The sequence below is a fragment of the Macrobrachium nipponense genome, chromosome 43 (assembly GCF_015104395.2).
Source record: "Macrobrachium nipponense isolate FS-2020 chromosome 43, ASM1510439v2, whole genome shotgun sequence".
Taxonomy (NCBI): Eukaryota; Metazoa; Arthropoda; class Malacostraca; order Decapoda; family Palaemonidae; genus Macrobrachium; species Macrobrachium nipponense.
In genome coordinates this window covers 49,122,245-49,141,202 of record NC_061104.1, presented here as the reverse complement: position 1 = coordinate 49,141,202, position 18,958 = coordinate 49,122,245, and the positions used below count along the sequence as shown (strand labels likewise).

Sequence of the window (18,958 nt, the reverse complement as noted above, 5' to 3'; positions counted from 1 at the left end):
GGTCAAGCTCGTTCATAGCCCAGGTCGTTTTAGCCGACAAAAGAGCCGAGCGTCTTGCTGCATCCACCAGAGAAGAGAAGTCCGCATCCGCCGATGAAGGAAGACCCAGACCTAAGGGTTCTCCAGACTCGTACCAAAATCCGAGTCTGCCCGTAAGCTTGGAAGAGGGAAAGAAAACACAGTTTTCCTTTCTCTTCTTCCTTAGAAAGCAGCCAATCACCAACACCTCTCAAAGCCTTCTTCATTGAGATGGTTGGCTTCATCCTCACAACAGAGGAAACTTTCGTCTTCTTCGAAGTCGAGAATAAAGAGAGAGGAGACGGAGGAGCGACGGGAGTAAGGGAGTCTCCAAACTCTTGAAGAAGTAGATACTGTAAGGATCTTGTAGGACGAAACTGACGAGTCCTTCACCAAATCCTCTTCTGAAGGTTCAACTTCATCCACTGAAGAACCCTCCGCTTCTTTACGAGTGCAGTTAGCCTTCTCTAAAGAAATGCGCCTGTCCAGAGAGTGTCTAGTAGTTAGACTGGCGCCTATCAGGGGAAGGCCAAACGTTTCTGGAGAGCTCCTCTCGAATGAGTCCTTCCTACTCTGATGAGTGCTTGCTCTTTGCTCCTTAATCCTACTCCTAGAATTCCGGGCTTGGGGCCAAGGGGGAGCGCCTGCTAGGAGAGGAGAGCCTACTATGCTCAAGGCGCTTCTCAGGCTCCATGCGCCTGTTCAAAGGAGAGCGGCTGCCAGGCGAGCTGCGCCTACCATGAGGCGAACGCCTACTAGGCTCTTGGCGCCTACTTACAGGAGAGCGAAGGTCTGGAGAAGGTCGCTTACTAGGAGACCGGCGTCTACCATGCTCCACAAACTTCGCACCCGACTTGTGTGTCTCTTCAAAAGGTAGTCTCCCAGAAGAGACATATCTTTCAGGCTCTACGCGCCTGTCCTGAATCGAGCGGCTAAAAGTAGAGCCGCGCTTATCAGGAGAAAAGCGCCTATCAGGAGAAAAGCGCCTATCCTCCGCACCACGCTTGGGAGCGGGTGAGCGTCTACTTGGGGCAAAGTAGAAAAGTAGCGCCTACTAGGCTCAAGGCGCCTAACATAAGGCGAGATCCTGTCTCTAGACGAATCCATCAAAAAGAGTAGGCTCTCTTATCCGGGGAATGAAGGATCTTCGTAAAAGAGCGCGCGGACGAGGCTGTACCCGCCTGTTCGTTAGACGAACGCCCTACTAGTTCGCTAGATCCCTTCCTACTGGAGAGCATGCTAGTCCACCAGGAAGAAACTTTCTTGGGGCGATTGGATGCCTGGAAGACGACAAGCGCCTGCTGAGGGAAGAGCGCCTCCTTCCATCCGCTGATAAAGGAGAGAGAACCGACTCTGACTGAGACGGTAAGACAGGTGAAGGAATCCTAGACTTCTGACAGGGAGAGAGACGTCTTTCCGACGCGTTCCTCCTGCCAAGGAGCCCGCCAGTGCCGAAATCTGCGCTTGCAGTCCCGCAAGAATTCGAGCTGGAGATCTTGTAAAATCCTCACCGGAGAAGAGGCTCGAAGCCTACTATGAGGCGAGAACTCCTGCTCCCTCCTGGGTTTCTTGATCTCTACTTCCGGCTCTTCTGGAAAAACTTCCGGGCTGGAAGGAAAGGAGCCAGGCGCCTTCCAGGCTCTCTTCAGCGGTCGTGAAGAATCCGAGGCGCTCCATCCTCTTCTAGGTGAAGGTGAGGAAGACGAAGAGAAGCATTGGCGCAATACCTCCTTCTTCGCGCGAACAAGGGCAGCCTGGGTACGAGCATCAGGATCTACCGAGGGGACGCCTGATCGGTGGGAGTTCTCCCTAACCTTCCCCTGCGGCTTTGACTTTCCTCCTCCACTGGGACTGGGAGTCTGGAAGAGGTTCTAGGCCTGGAAGCAATAAGGAGCCGATCAGACGCACCCTCCACTGCACTGGGGTCACTGCACAATTCACCTTCACTACTCTTACCTTGCAACGAACGGATCTTCTTTTCCATGCTAAGGATCGTGGCTCTCATGGTTGCCACTTCCGTAGTCGTATCCTTAGGTTCGATGCAGGCGCAGGAGCTGAAACTGGAGAAGGTTCTAATGCTACAACAGGATTTCTTCTAACTCGCTAATACGAGATAAACGGAACTTACTAGAACTCTAGAAGAAGCCTTTCTCACCCTGTCTTTCTCTAACTTCCTCAAGTAGGAGAAAGAGCCTTCCATTCACCCTCATCCAACTCTCACACTCATTACACGGGTTATCAAAAGAACATTCTTTACCTCTACATTTAAAGCAAACTGTGTGAGGATCTACCGTAGCTTTCGGTAGTCTCACCTTGCATTCATCCATAGCGCACACTCTAAACATAGAAGATTTCTTAACCTCTAACTCAGACATCTCGAAATCAAAGAAAAATCCAAATCAATATCCAAAAACAATCCACAAATGCGTATGCCAAGCCAACAAGATCAGGTACTTCACCGAAAGTCAGTCCAAATAAATCCACGGCAACGAGAAATGAATAAAGCTGTCAGGAGGTAACAACCACAGGTGTAGTCGTCACCGGCGACAGAAAATTCTGGCTGGAAAGGGAGATTGGTTCTTACATCCGCCACCCAGCGGCGGTAAGGTAGATCACCTGACCTACCTGTCGCGTGTGCCGCGAGTTTTTGAATTCTGTCGTGACGTCAGAGACGTATAGCTAAGTATATATCTGACAGGGAAAGTTCATGTACAAAAAAACTATATGTATGGTACTGTGCTACTACTGCATATTAATCAACACAACACAAACCACATCAAAATCACTTTGATAATACACAAATCTTTATTAGAGAGAAAAATGCATTGCTGACATCAAATCTACTGACAAAAGTTCAATGGGATTAATGGTGAGCAGTCGAGAAATAACCCAGTAGGGGCATACCACTAAATGATGCCTTGCATGACAGTGTATATGGCACTGAAGGTTCTTTTACTTTCATCCATTACCTTCAGCCTCTTCCTACTTGGCTGTTCATTTCTTTACTTTACGTACTTCACTCAGATTTTATAAGAAAATCTTACAATCACCCCTTGCCAGTCCAGAAATTTCACTCGACGATCTCAAAATTATTTATAACAAGCAGTCAAACTGCACATTCGTTTATTTTTCCTCAAGAACAATCCATATCTGCTTCTCTTTTTACAAGATTAAGGGCTTCACTTCTAGGTGGACTTGATTTAAGCACACACGGAAAATTTTTAAAGTCATTTTTCCTTGATAACAAAGATTCACCCTGACTCTCATCTTTAAGCAATGACATAAAACCTTCTTTAGATGAAGAATGGATACTATCTGAATCATATTCCCTTTCATCATTCTCCTCTAGCTCACTAATTTGATGATGCTCTATGTGTTTGGCCAAGCTAGACTTACATTTAAACACTTTTCCACACTGATTACAAGTAAACGAATGCCGGTCCCGTGAGTGAATGCCCAAGTGTCTTGTTACTTCTCCTCTATGGCCAAACTGCCTACCACAAACAGGGCAGACATAATTCTTTTCTTTGGTATGTACAACATTATGTTCTGTCAAATGTGATTTCTGAGAAAACTGCTTACCACACAATTCACACTTGTAATTTTTCTCTCCTGTATGAATCACCATATGCCTGCTCAAATGTGGTTTTTGATAGAATTCTTTACCACAAACAATACAGCTGAAGTTTTTCTGGCCACTATGTATGACCTTATGCCTAACTAAACTTGACTTGAGGGAAAATCCTCGTCCACAAAGCTCACACTCAAACCTCTCTCTTGTATGCACAATCATGTCTCACTAAGTGAGACTTCTGAGAGAAGGGTTTAGCGCAGATAGTACAACTGTAATTCTTCTCCCCAGTGTGAATGGCCATGTGCTGGATAAGATTGGACTTCTTTGAAAATGCTTTGCCACACTCTTCACATATGTGAGTTTTCTCACACGTATGCACAGCCATGTGGTGATGCAGACCAGATTTATACGGAAATCCTTTTCCACAAACCTCACACATGAACTTTTCAGTACTGAACAACACCACTGGCTTAATTAACAGCTCCTCTGTAGCCACATCAGGTTCATTAAAGCCTTCCTCTTCCTCCTCCTCCTCCTCCTCTGTCTCCTTCTTTATATAAACTGTCTCAACTCCTTCCATTTTATGATAAAAAATCAATTAATGAACAGTAAGCATGTGCACATTGTACACAGACAATAATACCACATGTTTTATAAAACTGATTTCAACATCTCTTGCCATAATGAAATACAAACAGTTAAAGTATAAATAAATATCTCAATAAATAAATTTACCCTAAAAATTATACTCATGAGAGTATAATGCACAATACTGTATCTACAAAAGAACAACACTGACATATGTATACTATTTAATAGATACCCTTCATGTTCCAATCAGGGTATGTACCATAACAAATTCATCTTATCTTAGTCATCATCCCTAAATAATTAAAATAGGCTCATTGGACGGGAGTCAACATGTCTTCTCCCTCTGAGCTTCCTGCAGCCAACCTGAAAAAAAAAGAAGGTAATTCCATGTAAAATAAGTACTTTCTTGAAATGATTTCATATGATATTATTTAAGTAATATGTAAATACACATTCAAATATCTAATTTTGAACAAGAAAGATTTCACCATCAAAATATATATGTAAACAGTACTTCATCTATAGGAGTTCAATACCCAGCACATTTATCAGTCTCATTTGTTTGATCATACCAATGTTAGTCATACACAAAATGATCAATAACAAATTCTGTACACACTGACAATATTCCATCTAAAAGACTGAAGGAGAATATGACAAATAAACATCTAAACAACGCTGTTATGGACAAAGATATGGGGTGTACCACACTTCCAAATATATTATATTCAATATTCAAATCTGACATTTAAAGTATGCTTATAACTAAACTTCCTTTGTTCACTTACCTTGTTAAATATAGCAGTTTATACATTGGTTAAACCATGGTTATTTTCTGCCTACACAAGAGGTACTTTACAATATGCTACAAATTATATTAAGTACACTGCAGATTAAGATGTAGAACTTTGCTGCACGTTCAAAGGCCCTTTTAGACATAGAAGCCAGCAGTTCTCTTTAAGAAATGCAGTATAAAATCTGTACAGTAATTTAAGATAGGAAAAATAATAAATTTTCATTATACAGTGCAGCTATAACAGAATGATGTGACTGTATTTTGTCAACAAAACTTAAGGACTCAAGAGTTTTGTCAAAGAAGTAGATGAGGCACATTATAATTAATAGTGGGATGAACTGCACTTAATCTCTCAACCATACAGACACAAATGCTGTATCAGCCATTCTAATTTCAATCAATATGCTTCATCTCCAAAATATTCATAAACAATATGTTTGTTTTTTGTTTGTTTGTATGGTGCTTTTACGTTGCATGGAACCAGTGGTTATTCAGCAACGGGACCAACGGCTTTACGTGACTTCCGAACCATGTCGAGAGTGAACTTCTATCACCAGAAATACATATCTCTCACTCCTAAATGGAATGCCCGAGAATCGAACCTGCGACCACCGAAGTGGGACGCTAATACCATACCAACCATGCCACTGAGGCGCTCATATACAATATGGTCAAAATAATCCTTAATATATAATAATTTGTTAAGATGGTAAGGAAATACTAAATAAAATATCACTAAGATCAACAAAGTCCCATTCATCCAATTCTCAACCATACAATAAAAAAAATATTAAGAGACTAAACTCCTGTTTAACTTTTGTTAAAAAGGAATTCAGTTGCTTAAAATCTAAAATTGTAAAGGGATTAAAATTACCATTCAAACTGCAAGGTATCCTCACCTGAATAACATCTGTCTAACTTCTTTTTCATGTATAGAAGTGGCCAAACTCATAGAAATAGTGTATCAGCTTTATGAAGCATTTTATGTTTTAGCCAACATTCTAGAATGTTGCACTAAACTATTTTGCAACACTGTTGTAATGTTTATAGTCTTTATTTTGAATCATAAGTACAAAATATGGAAAACCACACATAATCTTGAGCACCAAGCTCTAATTGTACCCTGAACAGTCTCACAAGTCAAACATCACTCTTCAGATTTGTCCTTTCTTCACATATTTAGGACTCTTCTCATACTATAATGGGCGTAATATCTTGTCTGTCGTGTACTGGTCATTCAATCAACCATGGCCAAACCGGCTGGTCAGATGGGCATGAAACTTGGCAGAGGGTTATGGTGGGGACCCTAAGATGGTTTGTAATGGGGTTTCATCCAACCTAACCCCCTCCTTTGTAGGGGGTGGGTGGGGGTGAGAAGGGATTCCCTGAAAACGGAGCTGTTCTGGCCATGAATCGAGGCTGGTTTATTCCGTAGACTGAGTTACTTTATGATTTTTCATATATAATTTCTGTACAACTTCCCGGAGAAAGTCACGAATATTTCAGCTCGGACACAATAGAAGATGAAAATTATCATCAATATATGCAAGATTTTTTGAATAACTTAAATCTATCGGGACTGCCAGTGCACAAAATAATGTTGAAGAAGTACTGCCCGGTAATGATGCTTCGGAATTTTGATCCTGCCAATGGACATTGCAACGGAACGAGGTACACCGTTATGGAGCTAAACTCCCATGTCATCGAAGCAGTGATAGCAATGGGCCCTCACACCGGCAAACGTCTATTTATCCCCCGGATTCCTCTGATGCCTTCAGACAACCAGTTTCCGTTCCAGTTATGGCGCAGGCAGTTTCCCATCAACCTGGCCTTCTCATTCACTGCAAACAAGTCGCAGGGCCAGACTTTGGATCGTGTTGGTGTGTTTCTGCCGTCACCCATGTTCACGCATGGCCAACTGTATGTGGCGATGAGCAGAGCAACTGACTCTGCCAACTTGAAATTAAGTTGTGGACAAACTGATAATATTGTGTACAAAGAGGTTCTGTAGTAGGTATGTATAAAAATCGCCCTTATTTTAATATTGCTGAACAAATAGTACATATAAATTTTTCACTTCTGCACCCGTATTTTATCACCCATCGTAGATGGGTCAGTTTGCTAGTAAATTTAATGTTAAATTTCTGCTTCAGAGAGCACCTGGATGGATGTTTTATGAAAGATGTTTTTCAACTGACACTCCTGCACAAAACAATTTCAGCTGAAAGAGTGAATTATGAGGATTGGGAATAGGACAAGAAGGAACGAGTGACTGCTATAAGTGGGCTTACCAACCTCAGGGGGGTTGTGCCCCCATATTACGTATAACCAAGTGTGCATGATGAGGTTGAGATGATGCCAAGCCTGCCCCAGCAGGTTTTGGTGCAGTGCCCTAGAACAGATTAGGTCAAGGGAAGATTAAGTTAGGATACACCCACAGTGCCCTAGATTAGGTTAAGTTAAAGGAAGATTAGCTTAGGATGCATCCAATTTCAATTATCTTAGAGTTGCTTTTACGTGAGGAGTGACAGTGGAAATACACCTAATGCATACATCTCTTCTGCAGTTTTACCCCTGGCAGCTGACTGTTGATACCATGAACTATGCTATGTATCATTTTAACTAATTATTTTGGGGTTATGCATTTCCTACCCTTTTGAATGATGCAAAGAACTTGGTTTTGGTGCACCCTTACACAAAAATACTTGGTTTTCACTTGCTGGGTCCACTATAATTGCTGGACACACAGGGTAGGGAAATTTACAAAAACAAAAAATGTGGTTCACACCAATTGTATATGTGTATCTATGTATGTATACATAAATATATAAAATAGGTGGCCCTACCATAATATTTGTCTGAACCGGCATCCATTTAAAATATTTTTTCTTTGGTTTCATAAAAAATTTCCTGTGCATTACAAGTTCCTGGTTTTGTTTTCACGTGTTCACTAAGCATTGCACATTATTCTTTGCAAGTTTCCCAAATACATGGTAAGATTGCCACACTAGTGTGAAATCACCCCTCCCACCATTCTTTCGACCAATCAAAGACCTGATCACCCTCCCAGTAAAGCTAAACTAACTGCATTTTTTATATCAGTAACGATGAGTTCCAGTCCATTAAACATCACAGTCTTTTCACTCTTAAAGCATTTTCCCCATTAAATGTGATAACAAGTATATTAATTAATATGATTTCAGTTTATATTATTGCAGTAATTACATCATATTATTTGCATTATACTGTCATTACGGATTTTTCATTGAGAACATTGGGGGTTTGCCTCCCCCATATGAGCCAACGAATGAAAACTTGTTCATTCACTGTTAAAGGTAAGTGCTTTTGTGATTTGCAGTCATTGTTCAGACCTTAATCTTGGTGACTGCAGTGTTTTATAATTTTTTGGGGGGTGTAGTGTTGTTGAATTTTGTCTATTTTGTAAATGCGTATTTAGTTTGTCATAAGTGTTGCCTCGAAAAAAAGTTATGGCAAGTTGCTCTTTTAGTGATGTCACTGTTACTGTGTACCAATCACAAACTTGTCGAGTGCGCAACCAACCTTGGTGGTAATTTTAAGTGATGTCTTCATGCCTACATTTACCTTGGTATTTAATTTTTCGTAAAGCTTTAGTGCTTTTGATTTAGAAGTGGTCTTTGTTGATCAACTGTTAATTATGCCCAGGCCTCTCTACCTAACACCAGCCAACACCCCCTCTTTACCAACTCACACCCACCTGCCTGAGTACCCCACCTCCCCTCAGCCACTCCCTTCCGTGGAACATATGGCTCCCTGAGGGTTTGCGTATGTTGGCTTCTTCTTCTTCCCAGTTGGTTCCCATTTTTATATGGGGTCGCCGTTTCGGATGAGCCGTTTCCATCTATTTCTACCCTGCACTTCTGCCTCATCAATTCCCTTCTCATGTAAGTCTCCTCTCACACAGTCCTTCCATCTCTTTCTTGGTCTCCCTCTTCTTCTTCCTTGAACCTCCGTCCCCATAGTATGTCTCCAGCGTGGTCCTCATCTCTCCTCAACAGGTGTCCATATCATCTCAGCCTCCCCTCCTGCACTTTCTTTGATACTTCCACCACCTTAGTCGACCCCCTTATGTAGTCATTTCTGATCCTATCCTCTCTTGTCACCCCAGACATCCACCTAAGCATTTTCATTTCTGCCACATCCATCTTCTTCTGCTCTGTTTTTCTCATGCTTGCTGTTTCCGTATCAAACAGCATTGCTGTTCTTACCACCGTCTTGTGAAATTTTCCTTTTAACCTACCAGAACACAAACATGGCCGCTTTATTTACGTTTGTTTGCCCCCACCCAAAACCCCAAATTCTCAAAGTCCCCCATCATTGTTGGTGGAGATAGGCGGTAAATAACAGTTTACTGACAAAACACTACTGCTTCTTCATCAAAAGCAGTAAGACTGTAGGAAAAATCAATTTCAAAGGTAAAAACAGGTGTGCCACCACTACGCTAAGTACCTGCCCAGTTTACAACCTAACATAGGTATCTGTTCTAAGGTTAATTAGAGTCGACCACCAAAAAATAATGTTAAATTCTTGATACCTAGCCTAACCAACTAAATCAATTTCCAAGATACCTAATGAACAGATGCACAGCTGTTCTAGGCTATAGCTAGTAGTCTATATAGTACCTAGTACCTAGTTCTACCTTGAAATAGAAGACAAATGTAGGCCAAAGGCCAAGCGCTGGGACCTAGCACGAGGTCATTCAGCGCTGAAAGGGAAATGGAGAGTAAAACGGTTTGAAAGGTGTAGGTTAACAGAAGGAAAACCTGTAAGGAGAGGATGGAAAGTAAGATGGACGAAAGAGGATATGAAAAGAGGTAGGCTATTGTGAAAGCAATGAACGAGACCGCAGCAGCCAGCCTAAGGGCAGAAGGGAGACTGCATAGAACTGTAGCCTAGTAAGTAGCCTAAAGCCTAGATACCTACAGTGCACCGTGTGAGGAGCACTGACTACTACCTCTACTCGGAGTAACGGTCAGGAGTGCACAAAACAGATAGGTAGGTAACTACCTAGCCTAGTAGGTAGGTAGCCGCAAATAAAAAGTTACGCAAACTCACATAGGTAATCTAGGTACGCCAGACTTGGCTACCTATTACCTAGGTAGTACTAGTACCTATGTAAGCTACGGTGACATTGGTACCTGCTACTAGGTATACCTACTACTTCCTAGTTAGCTAGTAGGTAGGTACTTACTAAAGAGTACAACAAATACCTACCTACCTACTACCTAGGTAGGTAGCTAGACTACCTAGCCCTACCTATCTAGGTAGCTAGCTGGGTACCTAGCCTACGTTAACATAAGCCCTGATGTATAGATTCTCTTCTGGGGAAAACCAGGACAAGCATCATTAAGAAGACAACGATATATCTGCCTTCCTTACCTCTGAAATTGGGGATCTCACTCCCACATCTCATTAATCGGATAACATCTGTCAAATCTTCTTACGTCGCTGGAAACACAGACGAGCTCTATTGGTACAAGTAGTAGTAGGGGGAGAGGCTCTGTAAAGACTCCCTATTTTGCTCTCGTTTCTTCTTCTTTTTGCAGGTTGGCTTAGTTTAGATCAGTGTTTCTTAAAGGGTGGTCGGCGGACTCCCTGTTTCAAGGGGTCCTCAGGATATTGTGAGGAGGAAGCGTTGCTGTTCAGTTCACTAAAATTTTGTGTGCAAAATTAATAATGTTGTGAAAGTTATTTTAAGAAAAAATGTAAACATTTATGTTGAAGATAAGCCATTCATTAACTAATTCAGTAGTAATTTTAGTATACATATACCCTGAACAAAATATTTAAACCCAAGAGGGAAATTAATATGATAAGGGGTCCGCTACATGAGTAATTTTAATAAAAAGGGGTCCACTGCACAAGAAAGATTAAGAAACACTGGTTTAGATAAAGCACGCCTGATGTGGACTTATGGACTCGTCTGCCAACCATATTTGTTCACCAAAAGAGTTCAAACATACCCCGATCAAAGATGAGTTAGTCGGTATTTCTGATAAATTCGAGGAAACAGAATAAAACATTTTAGTCGAGACAAGTCGGATACATCAGGAAAGTAGTTTTCCTTCTTTCTGTCTTTCTTATATGATGTATTTTGTTTTTGTTTGTATGGTGTTTTTACATTACATGGAACAAGTGGTTATTCAGCAACGGTACCAACGTCGAGGGTGAACTTATCACCAGAAATACATCTCTCACTCTTCAGTGGAATGACCGAGAATCGAACTCGCGGCAGGTCAAGACCATGCCGATCACGCCACTGCACTGAGGCGCTCTTTACTTAATGAAGACTATATACTCTGTTTTTTTTCCATCTGCCTGTGGTGTTTGCGCATGGTAACACTGCGTCCCGGGCTTTAAATAGTTACGCTTTGTGTAAGTTTTAGGTAAATAAAAGGATATCTGGGTGTACATTTGCAACTGAAAAGTGTTTTAATAATTTACTGTATGCGAATTACACGGTTAATATTCGAAATAGGATATTATTTGGAGCCCGGGACGCAGTGTTACCATGCACAAACACCACAGGTGGATGGACAGATGGAAAAAAACAGAATATAGGTAATATGAAACTCACCGTCACTCGCGTCAAGAACTTGAAAAAGTAAAGACTGTTGAGAGAGTATACCACTCAACAGATGAAATATCAGCTCCTTCAAGTAAAAGGCTTGAGTAAAAACAGGAAGAGAGGTAAGAGATGATGAGTTTTTATAAAGCCGCTATTTTGAAAATTTCAAGTAATTATGCAATAACAACAGTAAATGGAATAATGTCAGAGTAATTTTTTAATTTAAGTGGAGCTGGCGTCTGGAGTTATGATTTGTTACCAGAGAAGTATTTTGAACCTCTGTTTACAATATATTTTTTTCTTTTTAAGAAATAAGAATCAATACTTTTCCGTATTGATATTGTCTGTTTGTATCATGGTGTTTTTACATTGCATAGAACCAGTGGTTATTCAGCAACGGGACCAACGGCTTTACGTGACTTCCGAACCGCGACGAGAGTGAACTTCTATCACCAGAAAATACTCATCTCTCATCAATGGAATGCCTGAGAATCGAACTCTCGGCCACCGAGTTGGCAGGTCTATACCATACGATCACGCCACTGAGGCGCGTTTTATACGTATTGAGTCAGAGCATTTAGAAACCACAGAATTTTTAGAACCCTTAGGATTCCGGAGAAACAGTCTGCCCGTACTTTATTTATAAACTACTATTTCGGTTTTTTCCATCTGTCCAACCGCCTGTGGTGTTTTCGTATGGTAACACTGCACTCCGGGCTTTAAATAGTTACTCTATGTGTAAGTTTTAGGTAAATAAAAGGATACCTTGGTGTACATTTGCAACTGAAAAAGTGTTTTAATAATTTAACCCTTAAACGCGACTGATGCATCTTTTAAGTCGACATTTTTTGTCTCTCTGGTGCCGACTGGACGTATTTTACGTCGACATACTAGTAAAAATATTCGCGGAAAAATACTTTTAGCTACTAGCCGAAACGTCTTGAATCACGCGCCTTGGGGATGCTGGAGTTCACGGATCAAGGTGTTGTTTTGTTTACAATCGTTACGCAGGCGCGCAGGCGCGAATTTCTTTCTTGCCGCACTAAAAAGTATCTGTGACACATCTCTGAAATTATTTCGTCACTTTGACATAATTTTTGTACCATTTTTAAATTAGCCGTTACATAGAGTATTATATATGAAAATGTGCGCATTTTTATGTAGAATACAACAAAAAAATACTCATGATTGTAGCTTTTATCAGTTTTAAGATATTTTCATATAAATAACGATAAGTGCCAAAATTTCAACCTTCGGTCAACTTTGACTCTACCGAAATGGTCGAAAAACGCAATTGTAAGCTAAAACTCTTATATTTTAGTAATATTCAATCATTTATCTTAATTTTGCAACTAATTGGAAGTCTCTAGCACAATATTTCGATTTATGGTGAATTTATGAAAAAACTTTTTCCTTACGTCCGCGCGGTAACTCTTATGAAAATAATCATACATGCGACTTGTGGTATGTTTGCACCATTTTAAATTAGCCGTTACATAAAGTTTTATATATGAAAATGTGCGCAATTTCATGCACAATTACAAACTAAAAACAACCCATGGTTGCAGCTTTATCAATTTGGAAATATTTCATATAAAAAATGATAAGTGACAAATTTTCAACCTTCGGTCAATTTTGACTCTACCGAAATGGTCGAAAAACGCAATTATAAGCTAAAACGCCTATATTCTAGTAATTATTCAAGCATTTACCTTCATTTGCAACAAATTGGAAGTCTCTAGCACAATATTTCGATTTATGGTGAATTTATGAAAAAAATAACATTTTCTTTACGTCCGCGCGGTACTCTTCCGAAAAAATCATACGTGCGATTTTGGTGGTAAGTTTGCAAACCAATTTAAATTAGCCGTTACATAACGTTTTATATATGAAAATGTGCGCAATTTCATGTATAATACAACAATAAATAGTTGAAGGTTGTAGCTATTCTCATTTTCGAAATATTTGCATATAAATCACGATAAATAGAAAAAAAACCACGTTCGGTCAAATTTGACTCTACCGAAATGGTCGAAAAACGCAATTGTAAGATAAAACTCTTACAGTCTAGTAATATTCAGTCATTTATCTTCATCGTGAAACATATTCGAAGTCTCTAGCACAATATTTAAATTTAGGTCAGGTGAATTTTTAAAAAAAAAAACTTTCCGTTCCCTCCGCGGGTCGCGGATTCCTCCACCACAAATCTCCGAAATGCGTAAGTCCCATTCTCGGATATTTGCTCCGTTTCATATTAGGCATTTCATAGAGTTTTATATATGAAAATGTGCGCAATTTCATGTAGAATAAAACGAAAAATATTTGAAAGTTGTAGCTTTTCTTATTTCTGAAATAATTGCATATAAATAAATATATATATAAAAAATTCGACATTCGGTCAACTTTAGCTCGTCAGATATGGTCGAAAACTGCATTTGTAATAAGCTAAATTATTCTTACAGTATAGTAATATTCAATCATTTGTCTTCATTTGAAACATATTGGAAGTCTCTAGGACAAATATTTAGATTTATGGTGAATTTTTGAAAAAAAAAATATTGTGTTTACGTAAGCGCGTTTACGAATTCATGCATTATTTTGTGATAATATTTTCTCTTGTGTTGCTTTTATCGTTTTACAATGTGTTATATATCAAAATGATCGCAATTTAGTGCACATTACAACTAAAAAAAAAAAAGTAACTTGTTACCTTCAACGTTTTGCGCACAGCGCGATTTGAATACAATTATATATGAAATTTCGTTTTTTTGGCGCTATCATATATCGCATTATTTATATATGATAATGATAATTTTTTTCATTTCTGATGGTTGCATACTAAAACTTCAAGCAATGACAAAAAAAGGAGCCAAAAATGAATTCTTAATCTTGAAAACTAAGCGCGCTGTGATTTTTTGGAAAAAAAAAAAAAAATATTTTTTCGCTTACGCGCTCACTCTCAAACCCCTCCGGCTACGGGAGTCATTTTTTTATTTACCGCTCCGGCGTTTAAGGGTTAATGTATGCGAATTAAACACATAAATACCGTTAATATTCGAAATAAGATATTATTTAAAGGCCGGGACGCAGTGCTACCATGCGCAAACACCAACAGGGCGGATGGACAGATGGGAAAAAAAAACAGAGTATAGTTTACGTTGCATACCGAAAGTTTAATTTCAGTGAAGAAACCTACATTTTAAAGGTTTTTACTAATTTATTCATTTAAAAAATAGTAACACGATCATATTTGATTATACAATAACAATGCATGAACACTGAAAATTTTGTGGAATATGTAGCCTATGACATAAGGTAATTACATTATTATATTTATTGTATAATATCATTATAATAATGCTATTCATATTATGTAATTATTCTAGCACTCCTTCAGACTCGGCATTAAATCCCTTATGCAGATCTGATATGACTATTTGGTCCCTACACCCATAACCGAACACACACACACACACACAATCCTGGCTACTCCCTTTGCCTGTTGCAAAGTGTAGGCTGTGTAAGCTAATTCAAACAACTGTAAGTGTTTTCTGTTCGATGGTCTCGTCATCATGCTTGTATCATCCCTACTGTTTCTTGCTTTTATTTTGCTTGCAAAACCTGTGCATAAATCTGTTCGATGGGTTTGGTTTGCTGGTGACTTCGTCCTCTCCGCGGGAGCTGGGATGACGACGATGCCGTTTTGTCAGATGGCTTCTCTCGTTTGTTGCCCTTCTTCTCGGCTTATATACCTCGGCATAAATCGGTTCGCTTTGAGTGACGTCGTTGACGACAGTATTTTTCTGTTCTCGTTTGTCCTGATCTGGAGTTTTGCTGCCAGACGCTGTTCTGCTGGGTGTTACATCGGCAGCCCTCTGCGGATTAGGACGGAAGGTAAAAATTTGACTGTATACCTCAATTTTGTGTAATATTGACACTGTAGATAAAGATATACAACAGATATAATTCATACCAGGATTTAGAAGGCTCTGTGTTGTTTCTGAATATGGTGTGTTCATTAAGAACGATTTAAATACTTTCTTTCAACTTCTTTAGTCAAGAGAATACTAATTTATTTATAAATTCTCTCTCTCTCTCTCTTACTGCTGTTTTATATTATAAATCTAGCGAAGATATGTCAATATACATGCACTTAGTACACACACACACACATATAATTATATATATATATATATAATATATATATATATATATATATATATATATATATATATATATGACTGGTAAAAAATGTTCTGTTACAACAGAATTCCATCTGATAAAAGGAGCCCATAAAAACACCAAAATGTAAGAGAGAAAAGTACTATATTTCATAAACTGCTGTCTCTCTCTTCAGGTATATTTACCTGAAGAGAGAGACAGCAGTCTCTGAGAAATAGTATTTTCTCTCTATATTTTGGTGTTTTATGGGCTCCTTTTATTATATATACTATATATATATATATATATATATATATATATATAGATATATATATATATAGTCGAATCATTGTAAAAAAAATAAAGCTTTGAGAAGTATATTAGGTATCAAGTGGCGTGACAGAGAGAAAAGATACCATTGGGAGAGTGAGGAAAGTACTACATGTAGAGGGAGATATCTGGGGGGGGGGGGGGGGGGCGATCCTAGCTGAATTCCCTAGACATGTTCCTCCTCTAATTTTCTTTTTTCAACTTACTCGGAGGGGGAGCAAGCCTACAAACTATTATATTCTTTTGTTGGGGGGGTAGGAAAGCCCTATGGAAAAGCCTATAAATGTCTGAAAAATTAGTTTTGCATTGAGTTAGATACAGGAATTTTAGGATAGGATATTTATGATTAATTTATTAGAATGAAAATGTTGGACATAATGAGCATCTTAAACATTACAGCAAAATTTTTTCTTATAAAATATAGAGTATTTATTTTAATTTCCGTTGGTGAAACAATGCTCCATTTGACCGAAAATTTTAGCGCGTTTTGATTTATTTAGTGCACTGAATTTAAGAGGCTATGTTTATGTAAATTATTTTGTATTTCCACTCATTACTGAAATTATATGAACGTGTTTAATTTGTGTCCTTTTTATTTGATCCTTCTTGTTATTATAAGTAGTAGCTACGAAGGATGAGTGGTTACAAAGACCATTTGCATACGTCCCAAGTAAGCTGGCGGTCTGATCACGCCTTGTTGTAAATAAGAGGAAAGCAAATTGAATGAAGACGCAAATACTCTCGTAGCAACAAGCGGAGAATTACGTAAATATCGCCACTCACCTCAGACATTTGGTTGAAATACTGCAGCTTGTCGTAATCCCCACCTGAAAAGAAATGCATAGAACTGGCATTTATCAATTGTGGTGGCTTGGTGACTGTAAATCATGTGGAGTTGGAGAAATGCTTTTGGATGACCAGATACACCATTCATCACTGTGAATAATTTCAGGTGGCAATTCCGAATATGAAACAGAAACATCAATAGGAGCGTCCAACCTCAAAAATGCACGTGTTTTGATGATGAAACTATAATTATTGTTAAGAATAAAATATAGCTGTCGGGATGGAAATTATAAAACAAATATTATTAACAATTAAACTTAACCTATTGATAATTTTTTTTTTTTTTTTTTTTTTTTTGGTTGGAATGAATAATACAAGTTACTCATTTGGGGTCAGGCTTAATGATAGGTAAATGAAAAGTACCATATATTATAACCAGCATTTAAATATTTTCTAGAGATCTGACTTACGGTAAACAGCAATTCCACGTCGTTCTTAACCTATACCTAACCTAAACGTGTCCTTCTTTACACTAAATAATCGATTAAAGAGATTTATTTTTAAATTGCATCTCAAGGCGTCCACATTAGGAAACATTGTTTGCAAACAGTTTGTGAACTGTTTGCAAACAATGTTTACTGTCCAGACCTCAGTTACCGCCTGGATAATTTACCTATACTTTTTTTTCTCTCTCTCTCTCCATCTGACCATCCGCCTGTGGTGTTTGCGTATGGTAACACTGCGTCCTGGGCTTTAGATAGTTACATTCAGCTTACATTCAACAATGATAATAATATCTCATTTCAAATATTAACGGTGTGATTAGCATATAGTAATTTATTAAAACACTTTTCAGTTGCAAATGTACACCCAGATATCCTTTTAAATAACTAAAACTTACAGATAGCGTAACTATTTAAAGTCCAGGACGCAGTGTTACCATGCGAAAACACCACAGGCGGATGGACAGATGGAAAAAAACAGAGATAGCTATTTTATGCGCTCAAGGTGGGATAAGAGAAAGAAAAAGTCTACCTTTGATTGCAAGGAGATTCGATTAGGCTTTTCTTTTCCCTTTCTTTATCGGTGTCCGATAAATACCATTTATATAGGGAGGAATAGTGATTCGATGATGCATGCATTTTTTTCCTCAAAATATAATTAATAAAATTTGATTGGGAGGTAATTTATTCACGTGGGCCTCGCTCCATCTACCTCCAACTCCCGACCCCAAAACATCGCAGGATGCACCGACCTCCTTTTACCACCCTCTCTCGCATGAAAGCAGCGATAGATAGATATGAGTTATTTACAAAATTTCCCTCACCAACGAAGCCTAAATATTTTCTCAAAAGATTTTCCGCTCAGAATAACTTTTTCTTTCATTTCCCACAATATTTGCATAAACTCGTGTTGCTCCCTGTATATAAACATACACATACATACACACATATACATAGATATATATAGAAACATATACATACAACGTACATGTGTATATACACATATATGCATGTATACATATGCATATATAAAAATACATACATTATAATTGTATATATATACATATCTATATATATATATATATAGCTATATATTATATTATATTAAATATATAAATAATATATATATAATATTATTATATAAATAAATATAGATATAATATATATTATATATATTAGATATATATTATATATATATATATATACATCTACACCACGCAACACTAATTGTTTTCCATTCTGGATGGGAAACAAAATATACGGTAAAAATGGTTTGCAAACAGTTTGCAAACAACTGTTTCCTAGTGTGGACAGGCCTAAAAGATTTTATAGCATAGCTAAAAATAAACAAATTATAACTGATAAACACAGAAGTCCGTAAGTGGATGAGTTCCTTTTGGCACAAATCTGGTCAAGCCTGGTTGAAGGGTCCTTGGCCCATTTCGAGGTTTAGTCTTAATGATGATAGGTTACGTTAGGTTTGATGTACGTTTGGGGGGGGGGGGGGGGGGGGGGGGGGGGGGCTCTCTTCAAATCTCATCTATACCCTGTTTTTTCCCATCTGTCCATCTGCCTGTGGTGTTTTCGCATGG

At 38.6% G+C, this 18,958-nt stretch overlaps 1 protein-coding gene and 1 long non-coding RNA gene across 2 annotated transcripts in view; one reads left to right on the top strand and one right to left on the bottom strand.

The window, feature by feature from the left end:
- The window catches only part of LOC135213727 (docking protein 2-like), a 58,520-nt gene that overhangs the window by 35,239 nt on the left and 4,323 nt on the right, over nucleotides 1-18,958 (top strand). The gene's annotated exons all lie outside the window — the stretch shown is intronic.
- LOC135213726 (uncharacterized) lies at nucleotides 2,746-10,618 on the bottom strand. Its single transcript, XR_010314194.1, has 2 exons — nucleotides 10,398-10,618; nucleotides 2,746-4,546 (listed from the first exon to the last, which is right to left on the bottom strand). It is a non-coding gene; the product is annotated as an uncharacterized LOC135213726 (long non-coding RNA).